Source organism: Halyomorpha halys, unplaced genomic scaffold, assembly GCF_000696795.3.
Source record: "Halyomorpha halys isolate HHAL.00 unplaced genomic scaffold, Hhal_1.1 Scaffold144.1, whole genome shotgun sequence".
Taxonomy (NCBI): Eukaryota; Metazoa; Arthropoda; class Insecta; order Hemiptera; family Pentatomidae; genus Halyomorpha; species Halyomorpha halys.
Window position 1 is genome coordinate 659,305 of NW_027106983.1, and position 11,410 is coordinate 670,714.

The 11,410-nt window shown below is 28.7% G+C and overlaps 1 long non-coding RNA gene across 1 annotated transcript; it reads left to right on the forward strand.

Annotated features, from left to right (window-relative positions):
- Window positions 1–4,935: 4,935 nt before the first annotated feature.
- Window positions 4,936–6,622, forward strand: LOC136795280 (uncharacterized). The gene is made up of 2 exons (XR_010842863.1): window positions 4,936–5,431; window positions 6,389–6,622. It is a non-coding gene; the product is annotated as an uncharacterized lncRNA (long non-coding RNA).
- Window positions 6,623–11,410: the final 4,788 nt, after the last annotated feature.

The window sequence follows — 11,410 nt, forward strand, 5'->3', positions numbered from 1 at the left end:
CGAGACCAGCTAATGTAAAACCTCATTAGAGTGCTGCCAATGGGTAGCTTCTCTACAGTCTGTAACACTCCAATGTAACCAAGATCAGATTTACTAAATGTATTATAATGTACAATTATAAATACCAATAAATAAATATTTTAAAAAAAACTTTGAGATTGAGATCATTACTTATTATCTAGTTATGGAATACATATTGCTCATTTTATCATTTTTTGCCCTGTCAGGAAACTGAGGCTAAGTCAGCAATGTTTACGTATATGTTTATCTTTCTTTATTTTTTATGTGTATATTCTCTTTAAATTTAAATAAAAAATATGAAATTTGATTGATTTGTCTTTCCAATAAGCAGTCACTACCTAGCCTCAGTGGAAATTCATAGTTATAAAGTAGAATGATCAGGATGAAAATGGAGAGATAGATAATTCATTTTATTACAATGTTCATGATTAAGACCCCTTAACTTTGACAATTATGATTCTCAATTGATAGTTAAGGACACTCATGCTTGTGAAATAAATAAATAAGAATTATTAGTCTTCTTTTATAGCCATATTTTTTATAAAAGAGTGAAGAATGTTATTTTCATCTTCTACCCGAAGTGAAGTGAAATTGCAGTTGATGTTTTTTTTCTTGAATTCAGGGAAGTGTTTATTCCTATTAAATCAGTTAACCCACATAAAAAAAGGTACTAAAAGCTTCTGTTAGTTCCTTTAGATCCTGAATAAATGTTTGTTTATATGAATTGTTCAAAATAATATTTGTATACGACTTTGGATATTTTTTATATATAATTTAATTTCTTGTTCAAGATTACTATAGTTTTTCAATTATAATATAAAGTATCCATATAGTTTCAACTTTTTATTCACTTAAACCTCCAACATTTTGGCCGATTTTTATAAATTTTCCATTGTTATTATAATTGAAAAATAGGATATTATGTTTTATGTTGGGCTTTATTATTGTGATAGATATAATAATAGTGAAAATGTGAAAATTGTTCAAGTATTTTTAAGCAGGACAGGTTTTTTGTTAGTTTCATACTTAATTTTAAATAAATCTAAATAATATTTCAGTGATTTATATAATAAAATGTAATATATATTTTGATAAATTAAAATATATATATATCACATCTCACAAAGAAGAAAATTATTATATTTTGTATTTGACATATTCTATTGATTTGACTGTGGTTACTTTTTTGACATTCCTAGCTTTGTAACATTCTTTATAGAGACCACTGTAGAGAAAGAAACCCCTATCTACTTGAGGGTTATACTATAATATCATTGGTACAAGTCCATTTTCTCCAAACCAAAGTCCAAACTTTTCTTTTAGACGGATGTGCCACCATTCAAGCAATATGTATGATTATAATCATGACCATAATTTCAATTTCATAATCCCATAAATAAACAATCATATTATATTGTTGATTCATATATTATTATATTTAAATATCTTAAAAGGAATGTATGGTACTTAATTATATTATATAGATTGCTTGCTGCTAGTATCACAATCATTACAGTTGACTGAGGAAAGATCTGGATGGTGGATAGATCTTAATTAGAAGCCATAAAACTAATTGGTTGCTATCACTATCTGAGAAAAATTGATCATAAAGTTAGTCTTTCAAAAAGAAATATTTGCCAACTAAATTATAATTACTGTTTGGTGCTAGTCAAATTATTGTTATTGCGATAGTAATTCATAAATAATACATACGAGACATGTGTAGATGGATTAGATCAGTAATAGCAATACTATGATATTAACAAGATTATTTAAACTTTTTTTCAGCTATTTAAAGCATCCTAACAACATACATATTAAAAAAAAAAGTTTGTATAAATATAATTGTTCAATCTTCATAGAATAACATTTTATTCTAGTCCAAAAAACATATATTATATCACTAACATTGCTCAGTTTAATAAGTAACTATAGTTATAAAAAATGTAAAATATATTCTCGAATCACTTTCTAGTTGTGGATACGAAAGGACTAAAAAAAAAAAAGAAATAAATAAAAGAAAAAGCAACAATATCCTTGAATCTCTATTGCAGAAACAATATTTGAACAGTTGTTTTTAGAGAAATTAAATCAAAACATGCAGTATTGACTTTGATTTAATTTGAATTCCTATCAATATTTCTCTTTAAAAGCAATCATAAGGTGTGAAGTTACCCTCTTTATACTCAAAAACTGACTGTACATTAACTCAGTAACTCTAAAATTAAAAAAATATGTAACAAAGTAACTGGTTTATTGACTCACTGCACAACATTTAAACATAAATTTAATATAAAAAATGTATAAAAATAATAGCTGAGGAAAAAAAAAATATCAATACAGATAACTACAAATATAGATTTGGTATACAACTTCTAACCTGTTATTCAAATATTATCACCAAACTTGAATTCCAAAATATAGACAATACAGAAAGAAATTTTCTGGGGCAAAACATTTTTTTTCTTTAAAGTAGTATTTCAATCAATAAACATTCACCCATGACAATATTTGATTACCTTTAATTACGAGCAGTTTTTTTAATATGACATATAATAAAAAAAAAAACCTATTTTAAGTCTATCATACATCTTCCTTAGTAATAATTTAATTATATTATGGCACACTCACCGCACCACATTACATACAGGTCAAAAAATACAAATCAATTGAGGGTTATGATAGGAAAGTATTAATTCATTTATTATTAACAGTTTAACATCAACCCAATTTACGATTGTATTATATTTTAATTTTTTTGATTTAATGTAAATAATATTTATTTAATGAATGAATGACTGATAAATATAAGATAGGGTCATACATAAAAATAAAATTATTAGGAAATTTTGATATAGTCAAATATTAATAAAAATGTTAATCAATCAATAATTATTTATTTTTATATATATACATTTATATTTAAATATTTTTTGTCCTTGCTGATTTTGTATCTGCAGATGGCTTGACAGTCTACAATGTAAGCTCATTAATAGTCTTCCCATTAAAACTTGTAAAATATCTAAGTCAAGTTTCTGCTGATTATCAACCAACTAGATTTAGCAGTTGTAAAGCGTGCACCCGACCTGGCCCGAGAACCATCTGCCATAAGCTATATGGAAAATTAAAAGAACAGCTAATCTCTAGCTTTGGGCCCTCAGACCACTTTAGAATCACATAACCTAAAGGACCAAACGTTGGCCAATCAACGGCCATCGTAATCTCTCTGAGAAAAGTAGCAATTGGGAATAAAGTTTCTTGCATGAATGCTCAACACCAGGTGGCTAAAGATGTTGCCTGAGAGATGTAAGCAGCCTTAGTCGCCACTCACCCAACAAAACTGGCCCATACAGTGGATATCCAGCAGCATCTGAGTGAACCCAGCATATACTTCTTCGAGGATGCCAGACTTTAGAGTAGCAGTTGATGACCTAATGGCGGAAATAGTTGCCTTAAACCACTGATGGGTTCCAGGGCGAGCCACTGAGAAAATAGGTCCCCCAGTCAGAATCCAAGGCTTCAAAGAGTGAATGTAGGGGACATCTCTGTTTTTATAAGGATCGATTCAGAGAAATGTGGACATAGTGCTGCCAGTCCTATGAAGCTGCGGCAACTTTTCATTATCAACATAAAGACCGGGATCAGATATCTTGCCACCTTATCTGGTTTGGAGCCACCCTATCTGTATACCTGGTAAAGACAAAGAAAGAAAAGCCGAGTTTGGAATACACACTATATCCGGCGAATAGAAGGCCCATCCCCAGGTATTAGAGCATTGTCCAGAATCTCGCCCTGAGAATCTAGTGGGGAACTTTATCCTATCATTGGCGCTGATCTGCTATATAGCTCTAATAATAGATTTCACCGGATGCCAGTTGATGGACAAGAAGTCGGGACGACTGCATGTGGGAAATTGGCAAGTACTAGAAGTTCCAGTGCCAACTATTTCTTCAGTACTAGCCGGTGAGTGGTACATCGCCTTACTACGCACTTACCATCGTTACATGACCGACATCCTTTATCAAGGAACGTAAGCATGACCTTCACCATATCGAGAATTACATAGGCCTAGTCATACCCAGAGTCCGCCGGCGCTGACAGTGAGGTGCAATTCCGCCAAACTGAAGCTCAAGCAGATTATCCAAGAGGGATCTGCAGGCCGTCTCATAGCTCCTGGCCCAGCCCACTCCGCAGTGGAGGAGAAGCAGGATGGAGGCATAGTGCTAATTTCAATTTGGTTAATAAAAAGCATAGGAGGAAGTCCGTGCATTATTTAAACTACATTTGAGCTCTGGAGTTATTCAGAGAGGTTAGTACTCTCAAAATTAATCATAAAATAAATAATAAATGTCCATTTTTTTCATTAAAAAAAAGTTGAAAACAGTATAGTAGTTATTTACTTTTTTCGGGTTATTTCTTCCGAAAAAAAAACAATACAAATAAAAATAAAAGCTATTTTGAGAGATCGATTTTGAAAATATTTTAAAGAAAAGGGTAAATGTAGGGAGAGAAAAGGGCAATTTTAGAGAATACTCTCCAGATATCCTGTAAATTGAGAAACTTTAGATTTAGCCCTCCCCTGTCCAATACGTCTTTACATCAACACTCCTGTGTGAGTGCAATATCCCTTTATATTACAGTACTAATTTCTGTAACGTTTAAAGTGCTTTTGGCATAACTACATATAATTTACTCTTGTGAAGTTCTACCCAATATTTTATTAATTGAAAACTATATTTCAAGAATCGATGTACAATCGATTATCACATTTCTCTTTCTGAAAGACCTTTCCTATGAAATTTTGATAGTGTTATCAGATTTATTATCGTTATTGTGATAACCATTGTTTTGTTATAGATCTTTAGGTTATGTCTCAGAGAGGAAGGGTAATTGACCTTTACAAAACGGTATGATTGTATTTTGTAATCTCTTCAATGCTAAGTATTTGTATTTTCTTTTTTAAATTAATTTATTTTAAGATTTTATATTAAATATTAAGGAAATTTTACTATTCCCATCCATCATTTGTTGTCACTTAACATTACTTTTTCATACTTCATTTGTGTGCTTTTATAATGAAGAAATATGATATGTTTATTTAAATTAGATGTTATGTAATGGTATGGTTTGTTATATAATTAACTCAGAACTAGCTTCTGAAGAGATAAAACTCTTCTTGTTTAAAAATACTTGTGGTATTCTCAATTTTTCAGTATTATCCTACTTTATGACCTTACCTAGAATGTATAAATATTCAGAACAAATATTATCTGGAAAACATCATATTAGCTAAAATTTTATTAAGATCAAAAGTAACTAACAGAAGCTTATTATTACTATTTTATTTGACATTGCTTAACCAACATAATTGAGAAAAACACTACCATGACTATAAAAAAATTCCAAACTGGTAAGTTGAGATTCATTATCTTTTACTATAACTGATCTTTTACTTGAATTTGGGCACGAAATATTCTTAAACATTTCATTTAAAAATTAAATCAAGAAGGTTATCTGTATTGATTTTATAAAGATACAGAGGGTGATCAATTATAATAAATACTCAAACACTTCACATTTACGTCCACATCCTAGAAGCAACTTAAGAAGTTATAAGGAGGAAAAAAGGAGACCATTGTATTATCTGTTGACTGTTTGTGAACCGTGATCACCTTTTAGAATGAAATTTTCTTTTATGAGAGTATATTTGTGGGATTTTCAAAAACGGACTAGAGAGTGGCCATGAACTGTGTGATGGAGACAAAAAATGGTTATGGTGATTTATGTGTTCCATCTATAATTAAAATTGTTTTACACTAATGTTTGAAAGAACGCTGAAAATTGGCAGCAATTTTTTTTTTTTAGGTTTACTATCAAATAAACCAGTACCATTGACTTGTAAAGTCATTGTTAGAGTAATACCATCCAGCACTTCAGAGAGTGACTAATTTAGGATTATATATTTTGTAATTAGTTACTAATTAATGATTAAAACTTCAAAATAAGAAAGAATTTTTGGCCTCAAGGAAGATAATATTAGAAAAGTCATCCACGGTCAGGTGGTTGATTATTTTTAAAAAGCTTTGTGAATGAAATAGCCCTGAAATTAGTGAATTATCAATAATTTTATAAATTCATATTCTATTTGTGGTTTCACTGATTTAGGTGCTACATTAAGTCAATCCCTTTTGAGGAAGTAAAGTCCTATTGAGTTTCTTTGTATGTTTTCTCATATTTTAATTATCTAAATATATATATTCTTTTTTTTGGGTTGTGCTCCTTTTATTCTAGATGTAATATATCAAGTGTCAATCATTATTCTCTTTTATTGAATGTTCTCATATAATAAATTCTTTTATTGTTCTAGCTTCTTCACCTGGGAAAAGACTGGCCAAAGGGTTATGATTTCTTTAGAGATAGGCTTAAAAACGCTTTTATGAAAAATAAGGATGTCACTGATCCTGAGCAAATAGAAAAAATGATAAAACATGGAGAATTCGTAAAAAAAGAAATTGAAGCATTGTATATGCTAAAAAAATATAGAACTTTAAAAAGGCGCTATGACTTATAAATTTTATAATATACTTATTATTTATTTTAATTTGTAGTATACCTTTATTTTCTTTTTCACAAATTATCCTGTTACTACCATAAAACTAATGGACATATTGTTAAATCATAGTTTCTTCTGAGTTTCCATGAATTATATATTGTTTCCTCGAAGAAACATTTAAATCATAACTATTTTCATATATGTATATATAGTTGACCGTTAGAATTGATATATAAGAAGATGGTCAGGGTTGCGGTCAAAAGTGAAACAAAAATAGTTTACAACTATTTATTTTCCGACGTTTCGCCCCACTTTGCAGGGCTTCATCAGGGCTGCTCAAATGAATCGGTTGAACAGAAAGCAAAATAAATAGTTGTAAACTATTTTTATTTCACTTTTGACCGCAACCCTGACCATCTTCTTATATATAACTATTTTCAGTTTTATAAGTTATTAACATTTATATTGACTGCTGAAATTTTTATTTTATTGTTTTCTAAAGAGCTAGGCTCAGTTAAGAATTACTAAAACTACAAATTTGGCAAATTGTAAAGATGGAAAAGTAATATTTGTTTGACTTCCTTTTATAATACGATCTGGGCTGCAGATCACTGGTTTGTTATACATTATCTTCAAAGAGCTAATTGTGCTATAAGTGATATGGTATAATTCCTGCTTTTATAGAGATAAGTATGTAAATAAAGAGTTACCTAGTTTGTTTTAATATTATAAAAAATTATATTTTTAAATTATTTTTATAACAATCGTTAAAATGATGTAGTTAACTAATGGTTTTTCATGTATGGAAATTCTAAATGTGATATTAGAATAAACATTTTTTTTTTTAGATGTGTTTGTTTTTTTACCTCTCCAGCATTTCTCTGCAAACAAGAATTTTTTTTTTTTATCTTGGTCTAAATTGAGAAGTTTGATGGTAAAGACACTATGGCCATAACTCTTTTTCTCTCCCTAGTTTAAAAATTATTATAATTGTAACTCTTGAGTATGGTGACAAAAAGTGATAGGATTCTAAAAGAGAGATTTGTTTATTTTAGCTCCATAAATATGTTTAATCTTAATGAGTGAAAAGTCAATTTTCATTTAATTTTAAACAGCTTTCTGGCAGGCAAAAAAAGGCAATGTATGCCATTCTTCATTTAACCCCCTTTCCTTCGCCCTGTTTCATAATAAAGTACTAGGTAATACTATTAGTCTTGTCGATTTAACTTAATACAATTACACTGACTTGTACTTTAGTACTTTTCGATTACTTTAATATCACTAATAGTCTTCCCTATAATGAAAAAAATAAGTATTAGTGTAATTAACATATTGTTTCTATACTTGTATTTTGAACTAATACTATTAGCTTTCATTATGAAATAGGGCCCTGATGGTTTACCTTGAAATTAACAACTTTCGGTTCTGCATTTATTAATTATACGTATATTAACATTTATACCGACTTATGAAATTTTTATTTTATTATTCTAATTCATTGTTTCTTCTCAGTGATAAGTTAAGAATTACTATTACTACAAATTTGGCATATTGTATCAAATGATAGAAATGTAATATTTGTTTGACATCCTATATTAGAATTGAGTCATAAGTAACTTCAGTTTTTTTTTATCAGACATTTATTTTTCTCTTTAAATAACACAATTCTATTAATTCATTATGTATTCACCACTATTATCTATAAGCTTCGCCCATCTTCCTGGCAGTTTATCAATTCCTTTCTTGTAAAATGTGGTTAGTTTGGGCTGGAAGAAGTTTTCGACAGCCTACCTGACTTGCTCTTCAGAATTAAAGATTTTTCCATTAAAAAACCCTCCATTTCAGTGGTTAAAAAAAACAGTCAACATAATGTGTATCACAAAGCAGTTGGTAAAAGACTAAATGAAGCCATGTTTATATAGTGAAAACAAAAACTTGTTGTAATGGTAACTTATAGCAGGTAGATACGAACAATAGATTCTAATTAGCTGCATCAGAAGTTACTTATGACTTGATCTAATATAATACAAAAATTCAAACTTGATGTTTAATTTTTTTATTGCTTTGATGACTAAAACAAGTGGATGTTATTTAGTCATACCAACAAATCAAGTAATTGATTAATATCCCAATTCTGGGGACTATAAAATTGCCTAAAAATGAATTTTGTCATGTTTTATCACAAATTATAAAATTTGTAAAAGATAAGTTTTTTTGTTATCTAAATTAAAATATTAACAATAAAAATTATGGAATTTGGAATGAAAATGATTATTTTTAATGTTTTTACTTATCTTTGATGCACGGTCATAAGGGCTTAAGTCGAAAATATGAATTTTTCAGGAGAGCAAAAACAAAGTTCAAAACATTATGTAAAATCTAATTATTGACATTTTTGTAGTTGTTATTTTTATAAAACAATATAGTAGTCTATCTGAAGCATAAAGACCTCAATACCAACTGGTAGCTTTGATTTGGTGCTATAACGTGACATAATTTCCAAATGCTCAGAAAGTGACTTAAGCCCTTACTACCGCGCATAAAAGATATTAGATCTGATTCTGAGAAATTATTTGAGTCTAGAGTTTTAAAGAAAAATTGGACAAAAAAAAATTAAAATAAATAAAGTGAACTATTACAATTTATATATTAGGTAAGATTGTATTAATAGAGTGGTGAAAGAGGATATAACTTAAAGATTGTGTTCATTGATCATTTGTTGAAATAAATTACACTTGGGAAACACAGTATTTTAAAATAACATGTTGCAAACAAAATAGTTGCCAAAGGTCTTTTCCAAAGAGTAGAAAGATGAAGAAAGATAATCAATATATAACGGCTAATACTATGCACTCACATACACAAAGGCATACCAAGGATCAAATCTTAGGGAGGGCAAGCCGTGGTCATTCATGTTGTGACATTTCAGTCTGACAAAAAACATCAATTTTTATTTTTGGAAGGAGATAATTGACTGTATGAAGTAGATTGTAGGAAGATAGTCCAGGTGGTGGTCAATAAAGGTACTAAATAGAAAAAAATATTTAATGTTAACATTAAGATGCCCTCTCCTGCGCCACGCTGGGTACCCTTATGCAGACTCACGTACACACACACATACACACACATGTGTGCGCAACCTGGGTTCTAACAGGCATATAAAGTAAGATAAAAATTTTGAATAAAAAGTCCTTTGAACAATAACTGTAGTGATCTGGGATCAGAATAAATGACACTATAGTTGGCAAGAGACCATATGGTAGACCAAAAAAACAGATGAATAAACAGGATTAATAATGAAACAAAAGACCTGCAAATTTGAAAACAATATAAATCAATATTGCTATTTCTAGCAGTTAAAATCCAGAATTAAAAATTAAAAAAATATAATAATCAGAATTAAGAAACAAAAATATTTTTTATACCTCTTAAGAATATAAGATTTTTGAGCCTTAAAATAATAACAATCGAATGAGAATGAATTGTAAAAATAATTTTATTTCCAGAATATTGAAAAATTATTAAATAGTACAGATAAGATGTTAAGTCGTTTATTTTTCAATTGCTTATCAAGTTCAAATAAAAACAATAAATAATTTGTATTTATGTTAATACTTACTATTTATGTAGATATAGTAGTTTATACTCTTTAAAGAAAAAGAAATTATTGTTTTTAGAGAAAAATTTGCTTACCCTTATGAGCCAGGAATTCCAGAATTAAGTAGCACAAATAATTAAGGAAGCAGCTATATGAAAGGGAACAAGCAGATTGGTAGTTTAGGATCTTTTATTCAAAGCGTAGTTATTATTAATATAAACTTTTAAAACACTTAACTCAATTTATGATATTTGTATTCCATAAAAACTAATTAGATAGAATTAAAAATCAACTTATAATTTTTATTTTTTGTTTAAAAGTATATAATGAGTCAAGAAACTCAAAAGCATCAATATGCATTGTAAATTTCAACTGTTAAGTAGGTGCAAGGAATTGTTAATCATAGTGAAAAAATGTTTTTTTTTACTAGATATAACAATATTATACTCAGTTGGAATTGGATCTGAAATTTTATATTTATAATGGAGTTATAAAGCCTAGAGATCTATTATGTATTGAATTTAAAGAATTTTTAACATGTCATCAAGCAAAGATATTCTAAATGGAAAAGTAGACTTTTATTTTATAAGAACAGAGATATTACAGCTAAAAATTCGTCATTGTCATTGTTTTCACCATAATTTCTAGTTTTTTATACTTGAAGTTGAAATCTATTTGGGGTTTGGCTCCTTTGAGACCTTTACTCTATTGAATTTCCAAATTTTAACTAGTCTCCCAAGAGGGATATCCTCATTTTTCATTATAATTTCCAATTTTTTAGACCTACTTAGAGCTGAATCTAAAAAGTTGAAGTCTATAATGGGGTCTGAAACCTTTTAACATGTCTCCCAACAGTGATGATACAGCTGATAATTGTAATTTTTCCATGATTAGAGATGAATCTAAAATTAATAAAAATATAGCAGAGTTTGATCCTACAGATACCTTTTATAAGGTAATTTTTTTAAACTAGCCTTCTAACAGAGACATTGTAACTGAAAAATTTTAAAAACTAAATATATATATATATTTGTATGCATATGTATATATATCAAGAGACCATAATGTTTAAAGAGTAGTTTACTGCTGATGAAAATTGAACTTTTTGTTGACAAGAAAGGAATTGACAAAATAACCACTAGGAAACAATAAGATCTCACCATATCATTTGGTTAGAACTAAAAATAGAAAAAGGGATGTTGTTTAAATCTTGTTAAGATAATAGAATAATAAAATAA